A 24,486-nucleotide genomic window follows, 5' to 3' on the forward strand; every position below is an offset into this window, starting at 1 on the left:
TCCCCTTCTCACTTACACCAACATCAACGTCACATAAACAAGCAATGTGGCCTTCCAGCCCTTGCTGTTAAAGAGGGACCTGCCAATCTTATCTCCCTTTTGGACCAAAGAAGTGAAAGCAGTGTCAATAGCCCTGTTACAGGAGGGCCCACAGCCTTCATCACAGAAGGTTTTAATGTACCACAATATGTTGTCATCATCTGCCACCTCGCGTTCCACTGCAATGCCCAGATCCCCTTGACTCCAATAGATGGCGCACATGCTGGACGTCAGTATATAGACCTGCTGCATCGGGACGCACGGTAGTGGGCCATGGCAGAGTCCTTCAATACTCCAATGGTCATGAAACTGCCGCTGATGTCTGGTTCATGGACAAGAGTGGCCGCCAGGGGCGCGATCGTCGATTGAGGTGTTAGGAGACCGCGCGGCGGCGTACGGTACGGTTGCACCCGGGACACTTTCATTCACACCCATGCAGTTATTTCCTCTTCTCATTACATTAAGTGAAATTGATCACAATTTTTCAGTATCCGCTGCAGGCCCAAAATAGTAGTCCGCCTGACGCTTATAGGAAAAGCTCTGCCGGCAGAACCACAGCCGAATCTTCACCCTTGATCGTTTGGCTGTGGTGTGGGGACTTTTCATGCTTATAATGCGACACTGAAACTGTGCCGATAGGTGTGGTGTGTTCTTTAACCTGAGACATAAGTGTTACTCCTGCATAGTGCGCGGTAAGGCAGTGGCTGCATTAGCATATGGTGCTCGCTAGATTCGCTCCGTGCTTGGGTTGTTCGCACAGCTTGTGTACCTGCCTGTCCTAGCCATAGCTTTAACCATGTTTTAAACTTCGGAGTGCTCGGCAGTAACCGTCGTGTGATTTCAATGGAAGGTTGAATGTATAACTAAGTTTTGAGGCAGTGCACTGTGAATGCGCAAATTTTATATTGGTTATTGTCCAAACCAAGAAAGAGCACTGTTTGCACATACTGCACAGCTTTTGCAGACTTTGTACTAGCCTTCATCAAGCATTGGTGGAATATTATTTTTTCACACTGCAAATGCTTTTGAAAACTGTCAACTAGATTTCTCAGCTTTTTTCGCACGTGCTGTTGCTTAGCAAGCTTTAGCTGGCACTCTTCTTGCGGAGCACCAATTTAAGTTTGCGCATCTTGGTTTGTGCAACATCTTGATAGTTTGGGAGGCTTTATTACCACCCTTACCTGTATGGACTCTGGCTGCAGTACCAGAATCGTTGTTTGTCAGACTACTCGTGCATGAGGTATTGGGAGCATAAACTGCAATGCTGGCATCTGATGCAATATGGCGGCGCTTTGGAGATGCTCGATAACATGGTTTAGTGTTGGTCAAATACCACGAAAGCTCTTGAGATATTCTTAAAACAGCATCGGGCTTCAGCTTCGGCTGGTCTCGTTGCAGAGACCCAACCTCCCTGTTCACTGCAGACTCGTCATACCGGATGATGTCTATGGTGTTGAAATGCTTCTCGCGAACACATACATTTGGGGGATCAGATAAGATGCCAGCAACTTATTTTCTGGAAATGGCGGAAGATGCCAGCAACTTATTTTCTGGAAATGGCGTGCCGCCACTTCTGTTGCAGCTAGGCATCCGATGGGAAACGAAAAAAAGACATCTTTTTGTCGTTGCTCCTGTAGCTGGAGTGGCAGCCTCTCGCAAGATGACGGCATCGTTCTCACAACATACGCATTCACATATTTCAGCACTATGCCTTTTAATACACCACATTAAGAAAATACTTGCTCATGCCACAAAGCAACGGCTGCCTTCTCCACCGGCAGTAAAGCATGCACCTCAATCGATGCCACCATCACTGTGCGGCTGCTTTTGGCAGCGTACCAAGCTCTCCCATAGAGTGAATGAGAAGTTTCATGACCATAAATGGTATTGAAGGACTTTGATCACGGTGACGAATCACGGATCACACTATACTATAAACCTGTTTGCTGGTGGAGGGTGACCGTTGTGGCCTACAAAATTTCACTGGCACGCATCTTGCAGTGATATGCCCTCCACAATGTCCCCCTTGCATGCCTGTTCCTGTGTAATCATAGCAATAAACTTGGTCAGCAAAGCTTTGAGCCCTTTTCCTTATGTGTGCTTGTTTGTTGCCATTTTTCGCGACTGTCATCGCATCAGGGTGACTTCCATTATATCATGAAAATGAAAAGCTATCTTGAACAGCTGTCTTGATCAAAGAGAGCATGCTGGAGAGTGCATTGTCAAAAAAAAGGAAAAGCCTGACAGTGAGCAGTTTTGCATGGGAGGAGTGCGCACTCTGAAGTTACATAAATAAGTTTAGGAAGGAAAGCTGGGAGGAGTTAACACATTCACAGATTGAAATTTATAATTGTCCCAAGGTTTCCACAGAAATAATTGTGAGCACCCAACCTGTACAGAGGATGCTCATGTGATTGGTGTGTTCATGACATGACCATGAGATTCGTGGGAGTAAAAGTTTCTTGTGATTTCGAGACTTGCAGATGGTCCAGGGCTTTGCCAACATCACACTGTGGAGTTGTCACCCAGCTGAGCCAACTGGAGCTAGAAGTTAAATACCTCTACTAAGCAGCTTTTCTGATTTTGCAGTGCTCCTTGGATGCTGTCCCTTTGTGAAGAGTAGTCGTGAACATCCTGGAACTAAGTTGTGAAAGGACAAAATATAATTTCAAACTCGACTATATTTAAAACCCCGCGAGGTCGAGCCCACTTATAACGACCCCACTTAAGACGAACGCTCGCTTATAACAAACAAGTCCAGTGCGACCGTCAAAATATACATTAGGGCTATGGCACTCTGTCTCGGCTACAACAAACATATGTGCGACTAGCCGATCGGCTACAGCGAACGCCTTGGCACCGTGGACCACTTTCCGCATGCTGAGATCCATCGATCCTGTACTTGCTCTGCAAGCCACGACAATCGCATTTCCGATTCCCCCGCGGCATTTCGCCCGAAGCATGAGGGGTGGTGCAGATGCAGCAAGCTGCTTCCCGGTTTATCTCTCGCGGCATCTCGCCGGAGGAATGAGGAGCGGCCCAAACGCGGCAAGCGACTTCTCGGGTTTTCTTTCGCGGCATCGGCGGAGGCGCGGAAGAGCGGCGACACGGCAAATAAAGTGCCAAGACGGAGAAAAAAAAAAAAAAAAAAAAACTTGCCAAGCCTGCATTGAACGCGTGTCGCATCTTGAGGCATCGTGAGTGACCACGCAATGTTTACACGTTGCTCGAAACCATTCAGAGGAATAGAACGCACGATTCACGAAGTACAAAGACAGCTGAGCCAACGACAGCAAAGAGCCGGAGACGACACGGGGAGGTAGCCGGCGGAGACCGACGCGTCAGCGGGCGCAGCAGCCGATAGCGATCGTTCGATCCCCCGCATTCTAGCGGAGCGCACGTTTTGCCTAATCGCAGCCTTGAATTCGAGCGCGGGAAACTTTAAAGCCTCTGCGAGGCTTCCAATCTGAAGCAAGCCACGCCTCGACCGCGGCGCCGTCGCCGTCGCCAAGGTTGGCAGAAGTACAGTGTAATAGAAGGCTTTGTAGTGGCAAAAGCGGCGCCCTCCGGGTGAGGCTTTTTAGGCGGTTGCCGTGACGTGGCTCTGGTGTCGACTTCTGGAGCTGATGTCGTCCCGCCGCCGGTACGCGCGGCTACGAGGGCCGATCAGACAATCGCAGCGTTCGTTGTGGCGTTATATCATAAACATCCAGCTTTTTACACAATAAAGTAAGGGCCCCGTGTCACAGAAAATCCGGTGTTAGCATTGCCCTGGGTTTAACGCTCAAAATCAGTGGGAAGCAAAAAATAAAAGCAAAATAGCCTTGCAGACCCATTTAATCGAACTCGGTTACATAGCTGTGATGATTTAACATATAAGAACTGTGCCGCAATCTTTTTTTTTTTTTTTTTTTTTTTGCACAATGTTCAGGGTGGTGTCATACCATTTTGTTTCCCACTTAGTATCCATTTGCTAGACAAGTTGAAGGCTAGTCTGCGATATGGATTATAATCCTGACGACATATACGTACGTACCTCCGACTGCATGCTGGTGATTGTAAGTGTAGGCGTCCACCGAGAACTGTGACAGATACTGCACCCTTCCTTTCCCCAAAACCCAACATTAACAAAAAGTAAAAACTTGCGGATAGGGGGTTGTTTAGAAGGCGCTACCATGCCAAAAAAAAAAAAAAAAAAAAAAAAGTAAAAAATAACACTTGAGCAAGCGTCTCCTAAGCTTTCTCTCTTGCTTTTTTCTCGCCTGGCTGGCATAGGAGACATGGTAGAAGAACAAATGGTAGCGTAACTCCCATAGAAGCCTGCGTGTCGACTCTGAGCGAGGCTTTAGTTTCCCAGTGCCCCCTGCGAACTGTGAGGCACAACAAACACGTGACGTTGCTTGTGACGTCACAGTAACGTACTTTTGGCGGGGAATTTGATTGTCTTTTTACTTATGAACGAAAAACAAGGCCAACAACGACGGAGGCAGAACGATGCTCGGATAAGGCAGAAAAATGGACACCGTAACTGTTCAGCCAACTTTACTTGACATGTATTTCTACTGTCAAGTTTTACGTTAACTGAAATGTTACGGCATCTTTAACCACCTTATCATAGCATCGTTCTGCCTCCGTCGTCGTTAGCCTAGTCTTTCGTCGCGCGTCATGTAAACGCATTCTGGGGCTTATTTCTTCGGGCACGTTTGTGAACAAAGGCCTTCAAGTGAATTCGGCAAGCACATGGATAGAACCACATGGCTTGAGGCATTTCACTAAGGGCATAAATGAGTGAAGCTGTGCTGCATAGAAAGCCAGGCTTTATTAATTCACGATTACTTACATAGACGCTTCACGACAATGAAATCTAAGTGTAGGAGAGCGACCACCGCTCATTCGTCACGGTCTTCATGAAATCCTAGTGATAACAAAATTTCCTGAGCGTAGGTCTCCAAACGAGACGCGGTGAGATTATAAAAGGGTGAAAGATCTTGCTAACAAAGTACACATATCAGCGTCAAAGAACAACAAAAACAAACGAACGGAATAACTAACGCTAGCGCTAGAACGCCAACCTGTAAGAGCTTAGGTAAGCAATTCAAATTGGGATTGCTAGTATTTAGAAGTTAATGCGTCTGAGAAGTGAAAATATCTACGATATAGCTTCGCTCCAATTAATCTCGCCCTGTTCATGATTCCCATATTTTGCTCGCGCTTTATTTGCCACTGAAAGGACTCAATGTGAGGTTACAAATTTACATCTTAAGCATTTAACATGTTCATGAGAAAGATCCCATTGACAATAGGAACATCACTGTAATAACAGCTGAAGCACATTCAGCGAACGTTGGTGCGGTAATACGACGCAGTAAGCAAAACACGCAGCAAAGGGAGCGGAACGGAAGGCTCTGAGCAATGCGACACGCGTCTTGGGGGCAATAAAATCTCACCTTCACCACTCAATTAAAACTGCAGCGATACGCCGCTCATGCAGACGTGTATCCGTAAAACAAGCCACCACTTTTGCGACGTGCCTGGGAGGCCGAGCCGAGTTGCCGAGCTGTGACGCAGCATTGTCCAATCGTCCGGAAATGCGCACATGCAGCGGCAATCAGTTTCTCATCGAGCACAGACAGTCTTCGCCTTGCTGTAAAGCTCTACCACAACCAGCAGAATGAAATACTGACTGTTTGTTACAGATAACCCACTCTGTACGCAGCAAGCAACGATGAACGTTGAACCGGGGCCGACGACGCACCCATCTCGCGGATGAAAAAAGCTTTGGTCTGAGCCATATCTGAGCTTTGGGCAACTACGCAGCGGATAATAAGTGGCCGAGAGAGGCCGTTAGAAACAAGTTGAAATATTATTAAAAATGTGACACGTTTTTTCTTGCGCAAGAAACAAAAACTGCATTCATTCCTGAGCGCGAATATTATGTTTACTTTCTAGTTCTTTGGAGTTCTGGCAGATCTTATTTTCTGTGCGCTAGTAATTTGCCTCACAGTTCGCAGGAGTCCTCATCATCGAGTTGATGCCGCTGGCAGTAGGCAGCTACACGCGTTTTCTTCCAAGTTGCGCGACCAGTTGTACATTGACCTTGTAGGAGATGCATAAAGCAGAATGGGTCCTTGCTTCCTACACTTCTTTAAGTAAATCAGTTGGCTGCAGTAGGTATAGTTTTATTTTATTTAATTTCTTTCAAGATCGGTGGCGATGTGAAATATATACAACTTCCCGACACTCGTTAAAATAAACAATACAGGCCATCACAATTATTACTGCCCATATTTAATTGGTATAATTATTTTGTGCGCAACATAAATCTACAAGCGTACCGAAACTCTGACTGCGGCGTAATAAGTAGAACAAATCAATATATAAGGTTACATATTGCAACTACACAAACAGCTATCGCTGCTTTGAGACACGGCAATGAAGTAAAACTGCAGAACAAAGGACAGAGAGAGAGAGAGAGGAATAAACTTTATTTCTCAAACAGAAAGACCAGTTTTGTCCATACCGAAGCTTGATCTGGGTGTGTTTGGTCAGCTTAGGTGCAAGCCTGAAGCTCGTTCTGTAATACGATCAACGATGTTTCTGATCTATTCATTGGTTGAAGGGCCGATTTCCGTGCAATGGAAAGAAGTGCAAACGCACAGCTATGAATCAATTCTGACCTAATGGCACTTTTCTCAATTTTCAGGGCTTACACGGGGAAATATGAAAATTGAGAAACCACTGAAAATATATTTTTGCGGACATTTATTGCTGCAACAATGATTATATAACCAAAATCTTGTTCCTTATACGCCATAAAAATGCACGCATGTAAAATAGAAAGACACAGGTAAATTTTTATCTTGACAGTGCGCACGAGTGAGAACATACCTGACAACCTTAAGTAAACATCGCACATTTTGAAAACAGTTAGCACTGGTGCAGCTCCTTCGGAGGGAGTCACTAGTAATTCAAGCTTAGATGGGGAGGGAATAAAGAGGGCAATTGAGAGAGAAAGTGGGTGGCGTATAAATTGTTTTAAGGGGGAAAAATTTAAATGTGGCTTTTTGCTCAGTTCATGACACATACTCGATTAAAGGAAGTGATACATACGCTCTGCCAGTGATAAATACGCTCTGCTTGAGCTGTATCCGACCGTAGCAACGAACCAATTAAAGCAAAATAAGAAATGAAAGCGGGTATAAAAAAACAAAAACAAACACACTGTTGCGCAATTTCATTGCTCCAGGTGTTTTTCACTCTCTATACGTGTCAGCGACGCACCCTAACCTTCGGCGATAGCAATGCTTCCGCGCAGTGTCCAGTTCAGGCTGCTTGTTCGCGGCTCCCTTTTTGTTTAGTGGTGCCACATGTGAGGGAATCCCCCTGTGTTCTCGCCCCCATGAATATTCCTGACAATTTTTTTTTCGTTTTGCACCTCAACACAACCACCAGCCGAATTCGTCGCTTTTCTCCAACGGCAGCGCTTGAACTCACTGCGATGCGCCTCCTCGCTCCTTTGCCCAGCGCGAAGCAGACGGCCAACTTTTCTCCTCCAGTGTTCGACGGCAACACCGCGCGCGGCCAACCGCTTTTTTTTGCCTCAGCACCTCCCAGCGAAACGTGCCCTGCTCTTGCCACTACAAAGCCTTCTAGAACACTGTAGCAGAAGGCAGCGCAAGAATTAACAAACAAAACAAAACCAAGATGGTGGCGCTCAGTTCGGCGGGAGAGGAATGGCGCGCGCGAAGTTTGGGAATTTTCGGCGCTTGCTTGCTGCTCCGCAGCTGCCACTGCTTGTTGTATAATTAATTTCGAGTATTTCTACGGGGAGTTGGGCATTGATAATTACAGAAAGGGTAGTTTATAGACCATTTTACAACCCTTGGAGAAACTGGTTTGACTGGGCTGTTAAGGGGAGAAGTCATCAAAACTTTCCTGTGCTACGATAGCAGCGCAGCTCCCCAATATGGCAGCACCCTTCACCCCTTTGTAAACTCGTGTATAAGACATACTACCGGAATATATTTTCCAAAAATCGACTGTTTCGCAATTTTTGGTTTTCAAAGGTCCCGTCCCCCCTTACGAGGCAGGCAAAGATCACAGACTTTTTTTTTGAATAAATTTTTTTTTCATTGATGTCGACTATTTTTGTGAGCGGCCCACATATCACGAACTTCTGGATACAACGAACGAATTCCCCGTAACGCTCAGGTTCGTTGTAAGTGGGCTCGACTGGGAGTTTACTGCATGTTTTTAATATTATCGTAAAATTTACTGATACATTTTTTTTGCTTTGCATGGCATCGATGGAGGCACTATTGGTCATTAACATTTGGCGAGTGCATTGAAGAAGATTGCGAAACAGCTTGCTATGTTTCGAAGGTAGTCTATATTTAAAACACCTGGATAAATATGTGCTCTAAGGCTAGATGTACCGCTAAAGGGCTCACTGTCTGCTCTGCACTCCTCCAAATCGTGCAAACTGCTCGTGTAGTCTGCATGCATGACGCATTTTCAGTAATACAAATGTTCACACCATAGCAATGAAAACTGTCTTGAGAAGGCACGATAAGCAGGAACCAGCCATTTATAGTAGCAGATAACCGTTTCCAGAAACTGGTTGCACTTTTTTACGCTGAAGGCAGCCATGATTGTCTATTCCATCAACTGCTAGTGTGCAATCCTCTTTCATTCCATTGTCATAGCGTTTGAGCACTGTTTTTGGTTGCTGTGCGGTCTGGGCTTTATAGCTGAACAATATTAGTAAGCAAATTTAGTGCATGGGGGGGCAGCATGTTAAACTATACGAGAAGCTCACGCAATTCGGAGGCACCCAGTGCAATGTGTGAACCTTACAGGAGTATGTCCAGCTTCACTATTCGCATTTATGGAGGTATATAAAATGTAAATGATGTAGCATACTTTGTCAAACTCTTCTTTAAAGCACTCGGCAACTTTTAGCGACTGCCATCTTCATTTATGCTTTGTGAAACGAGAAAAACATTGTCAAGTTTTGCATCATGTATTTCTGTGGGTCGCACTCCCAACTTACACATCCATATGTTGCGGTGTTTTTAAAAATGCTCTTCTTTTGACTCCGGTTACTCACTGGTTGCTCTTCTTCGAAGGACAGCATCGAAGGCACACCGAAGTTGCACCACTTGTTGAAATCTTTCTTTTCCATTCGTTCCAATAAGCTGTGAGCCTACAGTCATCCCCTTATTTTCTGCAGTACCTGCAAGCACCCCTTTTGTTTGTAAACATGGTGTTGGTCTATACGAGATTACTCATTTAGTCTTGGCAAGTTGCCAGGCTATGCTGTGTAATGCCCCTACCTCGCTGTAGTGGTGCAGTGGCAGCTCGACTGCTGTGCCCAAGGATGCGGTATCGAATCCAGACCGTGCCAGCTGTTTTTGGAGGTTGATGAAACGGAGAAGAGTCTGTATGCTGTGTGATGTCGGTGGACCTTAAAGAACAAGTGGCTAAAATTGCTGCAGTCCTCCACCACAGTATCTCTTATAGCCTGAGTTGCACTGGGACGTTAAACTCTTTAAGTGTGACCAAACCAAGCCTCGACATCACTGGAGATCATTCCCTTAGTGTGGTAGTATATAGACATTATGCAACTTGCTGCTTCTTACCATAGAGTAGGCCGGTAATAGCCACACATTGCATTACTGCAAGTTAATGAAAATTGTAACCAATAATTAGCACTACCATTTATCTCTATGGCTTCGTACTACATATGGTTGTTCATTCTTCTACTTTCTAATCAATTACCTCCCTGATTATATTATTTCATTCATCAGTACAAAAAGATCTAATAAGCTTAGTGGACAACTGGCTATTGGCTCTGTATACTTGTATGCATCTCAGAACGAGCAGCCATTTTCCCTACATTTGTTTGCTGATTAGCGCAAGTAAACAGCGTTAGCACGTGTTACAGTTAAACCTCGATATAACGAAGTAATAATGTTTTCACAAATTTGTGTCCATAGAACACCATGTATTTTTATCCTTGGTATAACTAAGTAAATTTCATTGCAGATTCAATGTAGCAAAGTTTCGTTGCTGCGTCAAAACAAACCAGCTGAGAAATTGTGCCGCAAGCGCGAATGGTTGAGTGGAGCACGAGGCCAAACACACATCAGAGCACGTGAGTGAAGATTTTCTGCCCAGAAAACAGAGGAAGAGTGCGTGATGGCAGAGCGCATCACCTGCTCTGCCATCTAGGGCAGTACTGGTTAGGCAAACGTAGTGTTGGGGGGAACAACTAAGCGGCATGAACACCTGCGCAACGCGTAGCCAGTAGAACCGAATGCAGCTCTGGCATAATGTCTCAATCTGACATAATCCTGCCCAACCTGGGCACTGAATCCACTGCTGCAGGGCCAGTACTCAAAAGGAGCTATGCTGCAATTATCGCATTTATTCATAGCACTCACAAAAAACTAGAAGGGTAGGCACACCCATCTGCCTGACAACCTCACTTTCCACTCATGCTGTGTGCGCACATGAACAAAGATGTGCATGTTCTCGCTTGCGGTGTAAAGCGACGATCACCCTGGAATGGGTTTCAAGCTCCCATCGACAGCCCACTATCGATGGTTTCACAATTCGAATTTTTTACGCTTTCGAAGCGCTCCTTGACAAATGGCACCATCCAATGGGAATTAGAGGAACCCCTCTTTCAAGTTTGCTTTTGAATAAATTTTTCCGCCATGCCGCATATGTCCAGATCGTCTTTGGAGTCAGGTGATCGACGCTCCTGGTTTACATCACGACATCGACATCATGCACTCCTGTTGCGCAGAAATGGTCATTTCTGCGGAAGTTGACACATCAGAGAGCTTGTTTTTGGATGCGAAAAGCAGCAGTGATGACTCGGAAGACGAATTCAGCTCTTCAGACTTTAGCACTGACAGCGAAACTACGTCAGACTGACCCGGAACATCGACAGCCATGCCCCGATAAGTATCGCCCGCTATTGATGGTTGATTTTTCCGGGTCGGTTTGATGTATCGCTGTCAGTGCTAAAGTTTCAAAAGCTGAATACGTCTTCCGAGTCATCACTGCCTCTATTCGCATCCAAAAACGAGCTCTCCAATGCGTCAACTACTGCGGAGACTCCCGTTTCCGCGCAGCAGGAGTGCGCGACGTCGACGCCATGATGTAAGCAAGAGCGCCGATCACGCGACTCTGGAGACCACCTGGATGGGCGTGGCACAGCAGAAAAAAATAAAACCAACCCCAGGTGGTCGAAATTTCCGGAGTCCTCCACTACGGCGTCTCTCATAGCCTGAGTTGCTTTGGGACGTTAAACCCCACAAACCAAACCAAACCAAAAAATAAAACCAAAAGCAAAACTGAAAGAAGGGTTCTTCTATTTCCCTTTGAATGACATCACTCGTTAAGAAGCACTTAGAAAGCGGAAAAATTCGAATCGTGAAACTATTGATAGCGGGCTATCGATGGGAATAGGCATGGACAGGAAAGTGTTAATTATGCAACAGCATAGTTCTAGCGCATATCACAGAAGCGAAAAATGCATATCCTCCCTATATGAGCTGACGTGTTATCTCTGTAAACGCCGATTAAAAAGAGCATGAGATACTTGAAACCTTCCATATACACGTGGAGAGGCAGTTGTGCGTGAGCAAGCCAAATGTTGTTTTGACAAAAAAGGAAGGGAAGTTTTTAGAGAGGAGTGCCATCACGCATGCGGTTTAACTGTTGACACTTTGAAGCACGAGTGTGTTTGCATACATATGTGATTATTGGTCAATAAATTCAGTCAATATCTAGTGTTTGTGGTGTCTGTGTTCTCCCTTCGTCCCTGTGATACACGCTAGAACTATGTCTGTTTAATCTAAACACCAACTCTGTGAACTTTCGGCGTTAAATTATATATGCAAAACAGCGAAGCAGTAGCTCTCAATTTAGGTGTGACAAAACTGAAGCCATAGCTGTTAAAAATGCGGCACTAATCTTTGCTATGGTTTGGTTTGGTTCATGTCGTCCCAAAGCGACTCTGGCTATGCTAGACGGCGTAGTGGAGGACTCTGGAAATTTTGGCCACCTTGGCTTCTTTAACGTGCACTGATATTGCACAGCACACGGGCGCTTCACTTTTCAGCTCCACCAAAAATAGGAAAAGTGGTTTTCTGTGTTGGTAGGTCTAGGCTTAGGGCGCTAATGCATATCAAGTGTAAGCATCGCTTTGTGGTGCCACGGCTCAGAGGTGCCATCGTTTCATTGGTTTGTGGTGAAATTGGGGTCGGGCATTCCAGCAAAGCACCGAAAACTTGAATTTTCAGGGCTAGTGCAGGCCACTGTTTGAATGGCGTGGTTAAATTTGCATAAAAATTATGGGACCTCAGAAATTATTCGAATTATCCAGTAATTTGGATTTCAGCGAGTTAGAGTTATTAAGGTTTTACTGTACTTCAGTGGGCTTTATTTAGAACCTTTGTGATTGCTTGAGGTTGGATACTTTATGGATATTTTTGAGGATAAGAAGTGGCTGGTGGGGATTGTAGTAGACTCATGGCCGCACTTCGTTGTGCAAAAGCGATGCGAGTTCATCCAGAAGATTCTATCGTTCTCGTGTGCCTATGCCTTGAAGGCACTCCTCCAAATCACCTTTGACGTCCTGGACCAGATGGTGCTCATGTCGGAGATGGCGTTTGGCATACTCGTGCGGAAGATCGAGCTGCAGTCGAGGAAAGAGCCATCGACAGTGGAGCGAGCACTCAGCCACATTATGTCCAGCATTGAAGCAGGAAGTGTCGTGCTGTTCAAGTGAGCATTTGAAGCATGCTGTACCCTCTTCCGTGACGAGAAGCCCCAACAGCTTGCCCGTGGCACCCGAAGCTCTTTCTAGCTTCTGCGAGCGCACAGCAGCGATCCTCCAGGCTATCCAAGACGAGCCACTGCAAGTGGCTATAGTAGCTACTGTCTACTACATCTCCTCTGACAGAGAAGCAGTCTCTTGGGCGGAATGACGCAACGTCCACACTTTGTGTGCTGGGGGGAGGCGTCCGCACAAGCTGTGTGTGAATCTCTTGGAGAAACAAATCTCCGGCAGCCTTACATCCGTGCCGTCACCTTCATGTGTGTCCATGTAGAGAAGCCTCATAGATGCCTTGGTTCTCTCGTTTCTCTTCCGCAGGCTTGAGAAAAGGGACAAGATGGGTTCAATTTTGCCGCACAGTACCGTCTCCAGTGTCAACCATAAACGATCTAGGCTCGCCCGAGAGTGCCACCATGGTTTCTTTTTGCTTAAAGTCCATCACTCATACTTCATCCCCTTCCAGAAGGTTGGGAAGTTGCCGCACGCCATGTCGTTAGTTTCTTCGCTGCTGCTCGTGGTATTGGGTTTCAAAATTCCAGAGTTTAGTGACCTCTGGCAAATGGCAAACAAGCATTCTGGGAATAAGAGGAAGCTTTGCCCTTAACCGCCTCCCTATCAATAGTTCAGAGGGGCTGTAGCCATTTTTCAATGGAGTCTCCCTGTAGGATAAGAGGGTCAGGTAAGGGTCTTGAGTCTTCTTCATTGAAGTTTTAATGATTTTCACAGCAGCCCCGGCGAGTCCGTTGCTCTGAGGGTAGTGTGGACTTGATGTGATGTGTTTGAATCTGTATTCTTGAGCAAACTTGAAGTCAGAGGACTAGAACTGCGGACTATTGTCGGAGACCACCACCTCTGGAATGCCATGTCGGGCAAAAATTGATTTACAGTGATTGATCACTGCACTCGATCATAGCTTCTCTAGACGAGTCAGTTCCGGGTATCTGGAGTAGTAATCAGTCACAATCAACCACCAGTGGCTATTGAACAAGAAAAGGTCCATTACAACTCTCTGCCATGATCTTGACTGAAATTCAGTACTCCGAAGCGGCATTTTGCAGTTGCTGGACGTCTTGACACATTCTTGACAATGTTTTACGATGATTTCGATATCTTTGGCCACTGTAGGCCACCAAACGGAGTCCTTTGCGTGGGCCTGTGTCTTCGTGATGCTGAAGTGACCTTCGGGCAAAAGGCACAAGATTTCTTTTATGCATGTGAGTGGCACCACCACACGAGTTGCGTAGAGTAGCAAATCGTCTTCTACGGTGAGCTGTTGACGATGCTCGTAGAAAGCTCTTACGTCCAGGGGCAAACCTTGTCAGGAAGGCCAGTCTTTTGTGCAGTGTTCTCGGAGATATATGCACACGCGATTGGATTTCTGGGCTTCTTTTAGCCACTCAAGGCAGTGCTGCTTGATGGGGAGAGTTGTCCTCATGCAGCGGACGAAAGCTTCGACATTGCTCTCTAGCTCTATGTCGCCAGTCTCCTGCACAGGTGCTCTAGAAAGTCTGTCGGCTGCGAGGCCTTTCCCGGGTACGTATGTCACTTCATCCTGATACCTCATCATTCGCACCTTAAGCATGGTACGCATGGTGGTCTGCCTTGCCAATGCACTGCTTGCTGCCATTGTGCAATGCATGCAGTTGTCGTGGGTCTGGTTGTGGTGGTGGTGCCTGTGGACTGCTGGCTAGTGTAGCACTTCGAGGCATTTCCAAGAAAGTGTCTGCACCGTTCGGTGAAGACGAGACGAGGGTATTCCTGGCCTACAGCTATACAAGTATATGATGTCAGACACTTGTTACAGTAGAATCTCGGTGATACGAAATTCAAAGGGAGACTAAAATTTTCGTATCACCCGAAATTTCGTATCACCAAAAAACGAGCAAAATCCGTTTTCAAGCCTTCCAACAGGTACGAAATATTTATTTTCTTTGAAAGAAATCGCGTATATCCTTCTGCGCCTTCTTTTCCGTGAAATCTGACAGCAGAGAGCTATGAAAGCTGAAAAATTGGACCGCTGGGTTCTGCCGCACAGACTCAAAGGTCACGGCGCGCCGCAGAATATCGAGGGCGTGCATCGTTTCTGCTGCCGTCGGCTGTGAGTCATGACTGCTTTGGCCATCATCTTCGTCACTGCATGGAATGCCAGGCTGTGATGACGCTTCCTCCGCAATATCTTCAACCGTGCGGAGACCACAGGTGGCGAGGTCGTCGTCCGCGGTGACGAAATCGTCAACGCAACAGTCGACGTCAAGTTTGTTCCAGACATCGATCAGAATCGGGTCTGGGATTTGAAAATCCCATACTTCGTGAAACAATTAACGATGGTCGCAAGAGTGATACAATCCCAGGTCATTGCGAGAAAATGCATAGCGTCCAGAAGACTGATCTGAAAATTCATGTCCTTTCGTTCACCTTCGTGAGGAGGCAGCGCACCAGCAAAGCTTTGAAATAGTGCTTAACATTTCTTATAAATCCAGCATCCAGTGGTTGCAAATGACGCTGTGTTCGGGGGCAGGAATAGCCCCTTAGCACTCTGTAGTGTCATTTGTTTCGGGTGGGTGGTACGCTTGTTCAACAGCAAAACAATTTTTATATTTTGGCAAGAAATTTTGCGATCAAGGTACCTGACAAATTTTACGCCTTTTTATTTGCCATGTAGATGCACGGCAATCCACCGGCTGCCATAAAGCATCAAGGCGTTTGATACTTGCCAATGACAGTCAGTGGCATCTTTTCTGTCCTGGCAGGTATCGCCTTTGAAGCAAAAACTTTTTTCGGGCTGGAGATTGTAGAACAGCCCTACAGCCCTGTTTAGTCTACAATAAAGACATCACCTGCCTCATATCCTACTACAGTCGAACCTCGATATATCGAACAGCGCGGTGATTGCAAAATAGTTCGATATTGCCGGAATTCGATATACAAAATCACGTAGAAAACGCGTCAAAAACTAGTACAAATCATGGCACAGTGGTGCAATAAATACTCACTTGAAGTTTCAAACAAAGTATTTATTCCTTTGGCTTAAAGTACTGTAGCAGCGTAGCTTGCTTCAAATTGGCAACCGCGTGCTTAACCACGGCGTCCTCAACGTAGTCTAAACGGTCCACAAGCGATAGTCCAGCGCCTTCTATTGCGCCGCAGTAGCGGCGTACAAGGTCCAAAGCAGCTATAGCCTCAGTTGCAGTCGGGAGCGGGGCAGCGCTTACGGGATCAATCTCGGCAGCGTCTTCGTTTGGCCGCTCAGCAGTAACTTCCGCCGCAATCTCTACATCTGTCAACTCCGCCACTGTTCCGGTGCTGTCATCACCGCCAACGAAGTCATCAATGCACATGCTGTGTGGCTCAGCATCGACAAAGCGCTCCAACTGGCTCCAGGTTTCTTTGAGCTGGCATTCTTCCTCTGTGCTGTCGTCCAACGCTGATTCTTCAGTTGCTTGCTCGGAAGCTTCTTCAATGCGGCTTACAAATCCCGCATGCCGAAAGCAGTGAACTACTGTCGACTGCTTGACGCTGTCCCACGAGGCTTTCAGCATTTGAATGGCACCCAAAAGGTCTATCTTTAGCTCTTGGCCCATCCGCAGCTTGAGAAGCAAAATGTCGATCAGCCGACGTTTATAAATGGATTTGAAAGCGCGAATAATGCCCTGGTCCAATCGTTGCAGCTTCGACGTCGTGTTCGGCGGCAAAAACTTAATTTCAATGTTGCTCAGCTGGACATCAGTGTGGTGTGCTGTGCAATTGTCAACGATGAGGCAAACTGTCCGGCCTTGACGCGCCAGCTCCGAGTCCCATGCCTTCAACCATTTTTGGAATATCTCCCGAGTCATCCACGATTTCTTGTTCCATGCGTATGTCACCGGAACACTGGGGCAGTTGCGCATGCATCTCGGGGTTTGGAACTTGCCTATGACAAGTGGCCGCAGCTTCGTGCTGCCGTCCATATTCCAGCCAACAGAACTGTAATACGAGCCTTGCCTTGCTTGCCGCCGTGGCACTTGTCTCCGCACGTGTCGAGCGTTTGTCGCGGAAGCATTTGCCAGAACAGGCCCGTCTCGTCAGCATTGAATATCTGATTGGGCTCATACTTGACGAGAATCTTAGGCCACTCTTCTTCAAGCCACTTCTTGATCTCGCCTTCATTGGCGTCCTCACTTTCCTCCGAGACTGTCTTCCCGACAATGTTAAAGCGGGCCTTAAAACGTTGCAGCCAACCGCTGCTGGCATTGAAGTTCTCGGCACCGAGAATGAACGCAAAGTTCTTGGCCTTCTGTTGTATCATCGGTCCCGATACAGGAATATTCCGGGCCCTTGCGTCGATGAACCATTTGTGCAGCGCCTTCTCAACGTCTTCAAAGGCAGCTTTGCGTACCTGCCGCGCCTGAGTGCTGGTTTTGTTCCGCCTTGGCCTTTATGTCACTCTTGTTTTTCAGCAGAGTGCTCAAAGGGCTCCTCGGTATGCTGAAAGCTTCGGCAATGCTTGACTTTTTTTCACCATTTTCAACGCGGCGGATCACTTCCAATTTCGCAGCAAATGTCAGGGTCGTCCGCTTCTTCGCGTTTGCAGCCATCACAACACTGACCACGCCGTGACAGGCCTAGGCCACCTAGGCTGCCTAGGCCACACACGATAACGACTGGCGCAGCACAAGTGGCGGCGCCGAGACGCGGTTAGTCGTTGACAAACTAAATCAGGCTAGCTACCCTAGCCCGGCCAAGCCGCCGCGTGCATACGCCGCTACGTTCAAATGACGCCCTCGGCACGACCGATGTATGCAGCGATCGTGCGCAGCAGTCGGGAACGCCCATCGCGCCGCCGCTATCTTCGAGGGCGTTGAGGGAAAGCTCGCCTCCTGTCAACAGAGTGCACATGGTTTGGGGTGGCGGAGTTCGATTTATCTATTTGGCAACCGACGCCGTTCGAAATAAAAAATTAAAAATGCATGCGATTTTCCGCGTGATATAGAAAGTGTTCGATATAATCAATAATTCGATATATCTGTGTTCGATATATCGAGGTTCGACTGTATATAGGAGGGCAGCGCTGTTGCCATCCGGTCTTCCACGGCGTAGGCGTCAACTTTTTTTCTTTCGCCACGCAATGGCCTTGTACGAAAGGTTATGCCGTACCTTGAACCGGTGAATCCACCTACTAGAGGCCTGAAGGTTAATTCCCAATGTGAGTGCAATGTCTGCTGCCTTCTTGCGAAGCACTTTTCTGTCGATGTTGATGCGGGCTGCCGGGACCTCTCTGAGCCACATTAGGAGAGCCTCTTACAACTTCAGATGGTGGGCAGTTTTCGCTTCTTTTGAATTTATCATGAAGCATTGTACATTTTGTATAATTTGGTCACGCTGACCAACGATTGTTGACAACGTTGACAGCGGCAGGCCTAGGCCATGTCAGTGCACTTTTTCTTGGGCTCTCTGTCCACCTTATTTGAAATTTCCAATTTGTCCTTAAAGGTCATTGCCTTCCGCTTTCGTGACATTGCAGTATTCTGCAGGGGAGACTGAGGGGTGGTGGAGAAATGTGGAGGGGGCAGCAAGGCACAACTCCGCCGGGCTGGTTGGTTCGTTTGCAGTGAGCAACAACGAAATAAAAGAGATCTCTGCCGTCAACTGAGGGAGAAACGCTTCTTCACCAACTTCGCTGTTGCCGCAGGTTCCCAAGATGGTTTTTCCGGCTTTCTTTTTTGGCATGTGTGCGTGATTCGTGCTGTGCTGCTTTTCTTGCTGTACATATGCGCGAGCCTCAAAGGTCGTAATACCGAAGTCCATATCGCCTGTCGTGAAGAGAACAAGGGTTCGTAACAACCAAATTTTTTGCCCATTGAATGCAATGCAATTTGTCCGGGGAATTTTATGAATTCGTATTACAGTTGAACCCGGATATTCCGAATTTTGGTTATACCATACTCGTACGCATGGAATATCCCCTTGAAAATCTCATGTAAAAGTATAGGAAAGCTGCGTCATATATCGAACTCAATTTCACCGGTCATTCGATATATCAAACTCCACAGCACGCATTGGACGGTGCAACTTCCCCAAAGACGATCGCATCATCGGCCGTTTGCTGTATGACGTTTTCAAGCTACACGCGGACGGAATGAGAGGGCGCAGATTGGCGACGGCGGGTCTAGGGCAGCGCCGCGCCCTTTCCCCAAAGGCGCCCGCATCTGTGGTGATCGCTGCTGCACGCCATAATGTGACATTTGCAAGCTATGTGCGGGAAGGAACGAAAGAGCCAATGCAGCAGTGGTGTTCAGGAGAGAAGAAAAACACGATAGAGCGAAGCGCAAGGATGTGCCCACTCATCTCTCCGCTTTCTCTCTCTTACCCGGTCTCCGTTCGCAGCAGCAGGCACTATGCATGCGCAGACAAGCCAGCACAGCCTGTGGCAGACACTTTCTCCAGTGTGTGTTGGGAACGGTCTGCGTGCGGCGGCTGACGCGCGATGCGCGTCCATGAAGGCGTCTCATGTCGTCGTGCTGCACATGCGTGGTTTCGGACACAGAAGCGGCAGTTTCTTTTTCCCTTTTTTTGGGGGGGATTGGGGTCGTTTATCCTTGCCGTAGACAGGCCGAAGATGGGCAGAAACACGCAAACAAACAAGCTCTTGTTTGTTTGCATTTTTTTTCATCCTCGTTTTTCGCCCTGTACATAATGTTACTTGTCGTGCTGAACGTGCCGCGCAGCGTAAGCCATGGCTGCTGCGAACGTCTTTTTTTTTTGCAAGTCGTTCATTCTTTCATCTATGATTTAACGAAAGCACGCAGTCAGCTGCGATTACGACACCGACTTTTAGCATTGTTTTTTTTCAAATGGCATTTGCAGCTATCGCACTTCCAATGATTTTGTGGCAGTGGACTACGCCCGCCCCAAGCGGGACGTGATAAATCAAACCAGGCTTGTGCAATCAAGCCGTCACGGGCACTCTGCCATGTTCGCTCCCTGCCACCACTGGATCTATCAAACACATAGTCAAAAGATAAACATGTCCTGATGTTATCGCTGCGTAGCATCTTGACGCGCTGCCTATAAATGAACGGTGGATGCGACGGTTGAAACGAAGAGACTCTCCTCCGAACATTTTTTTTTTTTTTTTTTCAGATTCTCGGGGGCAAAAGTTGGGGGTGGGTTAATTATGCTACTGGGTTGACTACGCGACAAATACCCTATCATTTTTCACGATCCCAGGTGGCGTCTCAAGACAATTTTTGTATCAATATATCGAACTATTTTGCTATCCCCGTCGAGCTCCATATACAGTCGAACCTCGTTATAACGAACACGGATACAGCAAATTATTGGATATAACGAAGTAAAAGCAAAGTTTGGTTGGCTGTGCTTTATTTCTATGGGAGTTCTATCTGTATAACAAAATGAAAAACTGAAAATTTGACACTAAATCGGTTATAACGAAGCATATTTTGTATTCACACGACACAAAATCCGCAAAGAAGCAAAAAAAAAACATTTTCAAAACGCTAAATTTCGGTTTTATCAATCGCCTCCACCTAAAATGTGTTTAAATCACCCGCGCTTTCGCACGCCACGCCATCTAGGGACCGCGAGTGAATCTAGCATCGTCTGCCTGGCATGTGACCTGCACGTGATCGAACCACCGCCCGCGTGCCCCTGCCCCTACTTTTTGCCGACCCGCGCGTGTGCTCACTTTCCTCGAGGTCGTGCCGTCGTTTTGCAGCATGGCGGCGCCGAAACACAAAGCAGTTTCTCTTGAAACAAAGATAAAAATATTCAGGGCGGTTGACAGCGGGCGCAAGAAAAAAGAGATTGCCGCACACTTCGGCATTGCGCCTAGCACTCTGTCAACCATATTGAGCGCAAGGCAGAAGATAGAAAACGTGCACTCTGCAGGCGCCGTGAAGAACCCATCCACCTGCGAGACTGAGCCCAACGACGCCCACGATTCTGAAGGTGAAGCGGACAATTTCGACGAGACGACTTGGCGTCAACTGGTGGTTCCGAATGTTACGTTCGAGGACTTTATTGCTGCCGATGACAACTTGGCTGTGGCGCCCGAATTGACCGACCAAGAAATAGTCGATCAGCTGCTTCCTACAGATGATGCTGCGAGCAGCGATGAGAGTGAAGAAGAAGGCGAAGAGCGAGCTCTCAGCAGCACCGAGGCTGCCGATATGGCGAGGAAATTGAGAAGGTACCTTGAGAACCTACCTGTGGCCAAATCAGTTGACATTGGGAAAGCGCTGCACATTGTCGATTTCGTTGAGAAATTTATTCTATTGAATAGTGTTAAGTGCCGCCAAATGAAGATTACGTCGTTTTTTAAATAAATCAGTTCTGCGTGGCCTAAATCCCGATTTGTGTGCTCATTTTTGCTTGGCAGTGCAAAATGAAAGGTAATGTTTCGCGTGCTTATACCACGCTTTAAAGAAAAAAAAATGCTTTTTTTTTTTTCAGCTCTGTGCTTTCCATTTTAGGGTAGCCTTTACTTGGGTTTATGAACAGAATTTTTTTTGTAGGAATTTGTGTGTACTTTTACAGCGAATATCTGATATAACGAACGAATTTCCGCACAAAATGAGACTGCGTTATAACGAGGTTTGACTGTATCCGGGTTCGACTGTATACTGAAATTTGTATGAGCCGAGTTCGTATCATCAGAATTCTACTGTATTCAATTTGGTACCTTTTCAACCATCGGTTCTCTCTTCGCACTACATTTCCCACCTATGCCCTGTTCTTGGTTTCCACTGTAAAGCAATTCGAGGTATTTCTCTGATCTACTGTGCATGCTTCCTATCTCTTGACAATACACCTGCCTTTTTCTATTTCATAGCTCTCTGCATTGTCCTCAACTTAAGTGGAATCCTTTTTGTTAGCCTCCATTTTTCAGCCCCATAGGTGAGTACAGGTAAGATGCAACAGTTGTATACTTTCCTCTTGTGTACCGGTAAGCTGCTAGGCATAATCTGCGGAATACTTGCCAAATGTGCTCCATCCCAATCTTATTCTCCTAGTTATTTCCCTTTCATGGTCTGGATCTGTGGTCACTACCTGTTCTAAGTAGATATATTCTCGTACCACTTCCAGTGCTTCGCTCATCATCATCATCATAGGCCTGATTATACCCGCTGCAGGGCGAATGCCTCTCCCATATTTCTCCAATTAACACGGTCCTGTGCTAGCTGCATCCACTTGACCCCTGTGAAATTATTAACCTCATCCGCCCACCTAACTTTCTGCCACCCCCTGCTACGCTTTCCTTCCCTTGGAATCAAGTTCGTTACCCCTAAGCGACCATCGGTTATCCTTTCTTTCCACTACATGTCTGCCCACGCCCATTTCTTCTTGATTTCCACTAGAATGTCAGCAACTTGAATTATTTCTCTGACCCACTCTGCACGTTTCCTACCTCTTAATTTTACCCCTATCATTTTTTGCTCCATTGCCCTCTGCATTGCCCCGCTTATACCTATTGCTTCGCTGCCTATTGTAAACAGTTGTTTCTTCCGAGTCTGTTGAACATTACCTTAGTCTTCTGCATACAGTATTGATTTCTAGGCCTACCTTTCTGCTTTTCCTATGTGGTCATCAATCATTTTTTGCATTTCATCCCCCGAGTTTACAGTCGAAGACTGATTTTTCGGACTCTCAACGGACCGCGAAAATGTCCAAAAAATCGGGCAGTCCGAAAAAACAAATGTGCACCAAAAAAGCTCAATTTATTGACCTTGAGGCCGGAAAAAGTCATGAATGCTTTTCTGCACCACGCTCCGCTTCTGTAATAACAGGCCCGCCTGAATTTCGGCGAGACTCTTAGTGTTGCTGTAAACCGAAGAAAGGGTTGCGACCGCTCAGCTTGCGTAGGCTGCGCTGCTGTTGGTGAGTCGTCGTCGTCATCTTCCTCCGACTCTGTGAGCACTTGACGAATTATTTTGCCATCTGTGAGCCCAGCGCACAGTTCCAACTCGTGGTCCATGTCTGTGAACTTTGAAAACGAGGCGGTCGATGGAATTCCGACAGTGCGAAGGTCGTCAATGAGCTGCTCACTGTGCGACAGCTGCTCGACGACGCTCTCCTCGTCCAAGGCAGCCAACTCTTCTTTCAGCACAAATCCCGCGTGGCGGAAGCAATTGCGCAATGTTGAGGGTGCCACCGACTTCCATGCATCGGCGAGCATACGAAGTGCTAGAGTAGGTTTTCCCACTGTCGAGGCATGTTGCTTTTCATGTTGCTTTTCATGTTGCTAGGTTGGCAGGTATGCATTGCCGTCACACGTTTTTCTAGCATCAGATCCTGTCCTGGTGAGAAGTGCGTTTCCAGAAGTGCTCACAAGCATCGTGTCTCACCCCAAATCTGTTATGCGATTCGATTTGTACATGGATTTAAAAAAAAAAATTTGTAATCCGGTGGAGAATTGCGCAGCACCAGTACAGTAAAAGCTCGTTAATTCGACTCTCGTTAATTTGGAAAATCTGATAATTCAACCTTTGCGCCTGGTCCCCAGAATTATGTATAGGAGTCTATGGGACGAAACTCTTGTTAATTCGGATGGATTTGACGGCACGACGAATAATTCGGACAACTTCGGGCAGCTACCGAGGCTCGAAAACGAAAATAAGACGAACGCGGCACAATAGCGATACCCAAAAGCAGCATCGCCATGGACATCAATGAATCAACTTGGCTCGACTTGTGGCTGGATGGGCGCATTTTCTTGTTTTTTCACGAGTCACGTTACTGGCGGTGCCATTTTGTCGTTTTGCTGCTGTCGGTGCGCTACGCTGTTGTATTGAAGACTGCTCGCTTTAGTCCAGCTCATTGCTTCTTTGTTGTGCGCTGGTATCACCGCACTCGCCCCCGATGGCAACACCGGCGAAACGGCCGAAGAGCTACGAGGCCAAGGACTTGGCTACCAAAGTGGAAATTTTGCGGGCCCTTAAGAACGGGCTCTCCCGACAAGGAGCAATGAAAAAATATGATGTTAAAAGGAGTACTTTAAGCACATATGTAAAAAATGAAGAACAGATTCTTCAGGCGTTCGAAAGCGAGAAGTTCCAAGCGTCAAGAAAGCGTCTGCGAGCAGCAGCTCATCCGGAGTTGGAAGAAGCCTTGCTTCGGTGGGTGGTCAACTCGCGTGATGCAAACCTCCCATTGAGTGGACCCCTCATCATGGCGCAGGCCGAGAGGTTTGCACTGATGATGCATATCGATGGATTCAAAGCGTCGGAAGGGTGGTGTGCGTGCTTTAGAGACAGACATGGTCTCGTTTTCAAGACTGTGTGCGGCGAAAGAGGTGCCGTCAACGAAGATGTTGCCAACAACTGGAAGAACGCTCGGCTGCTGGAACATATCGCAGCATATGATCCAAATGACATTTTTAATGCTGATGAAACCACTTTTCTTTAAGGCATTGCCTAACAAGAATGTGACAATGAAAGGAGATCCCTGCATCGGCGGAAAAAGGAGTAAAAGAACGGAGAAAAGTGCGGCTAAAAGAACGAGTCACCGTTCTTTTAGCCGCAAACATGACAGGGACAGAGCGCTTGCCGCTTGTCGTCATTGGAAACTGGACAAGTGTGTGCAGTTTCATTAAAATT

The 24,486-nt window shown here is 46.9% G+C and overlaps 1 protein-coding gene across 3 annotated transcripts in view; it reads left to right on the plus strand.

The window, feature by feature from the left end:
- LOC146172206 (uncharacterized) overlaps window positions 1–24,486 on the plus strand; it is a 178,700-nt gene that overhangs the window by 40,743 nt on the left and 113,471 nt on the right. The gene's annotated exons all lie outside the window — the stretch shown is intronic.

The sequence above is a fragment of the Amblyomma maculatum genome, unplaced genomic scaffold (assembly GCF_055883805.1).
Source record: "Amblyomma maculatum isolate TAMU_Amacu unplaced genomic scaffold, ASM5588380v1 scaffold_13, whole genome shotgun sequence".
Lineage (NCBI taxonomy): Eukaryota > Metazoa > Arthropoda > Arachnida > Ixodida > Ixodidae > Amblyomma > Amblyomma maculatum.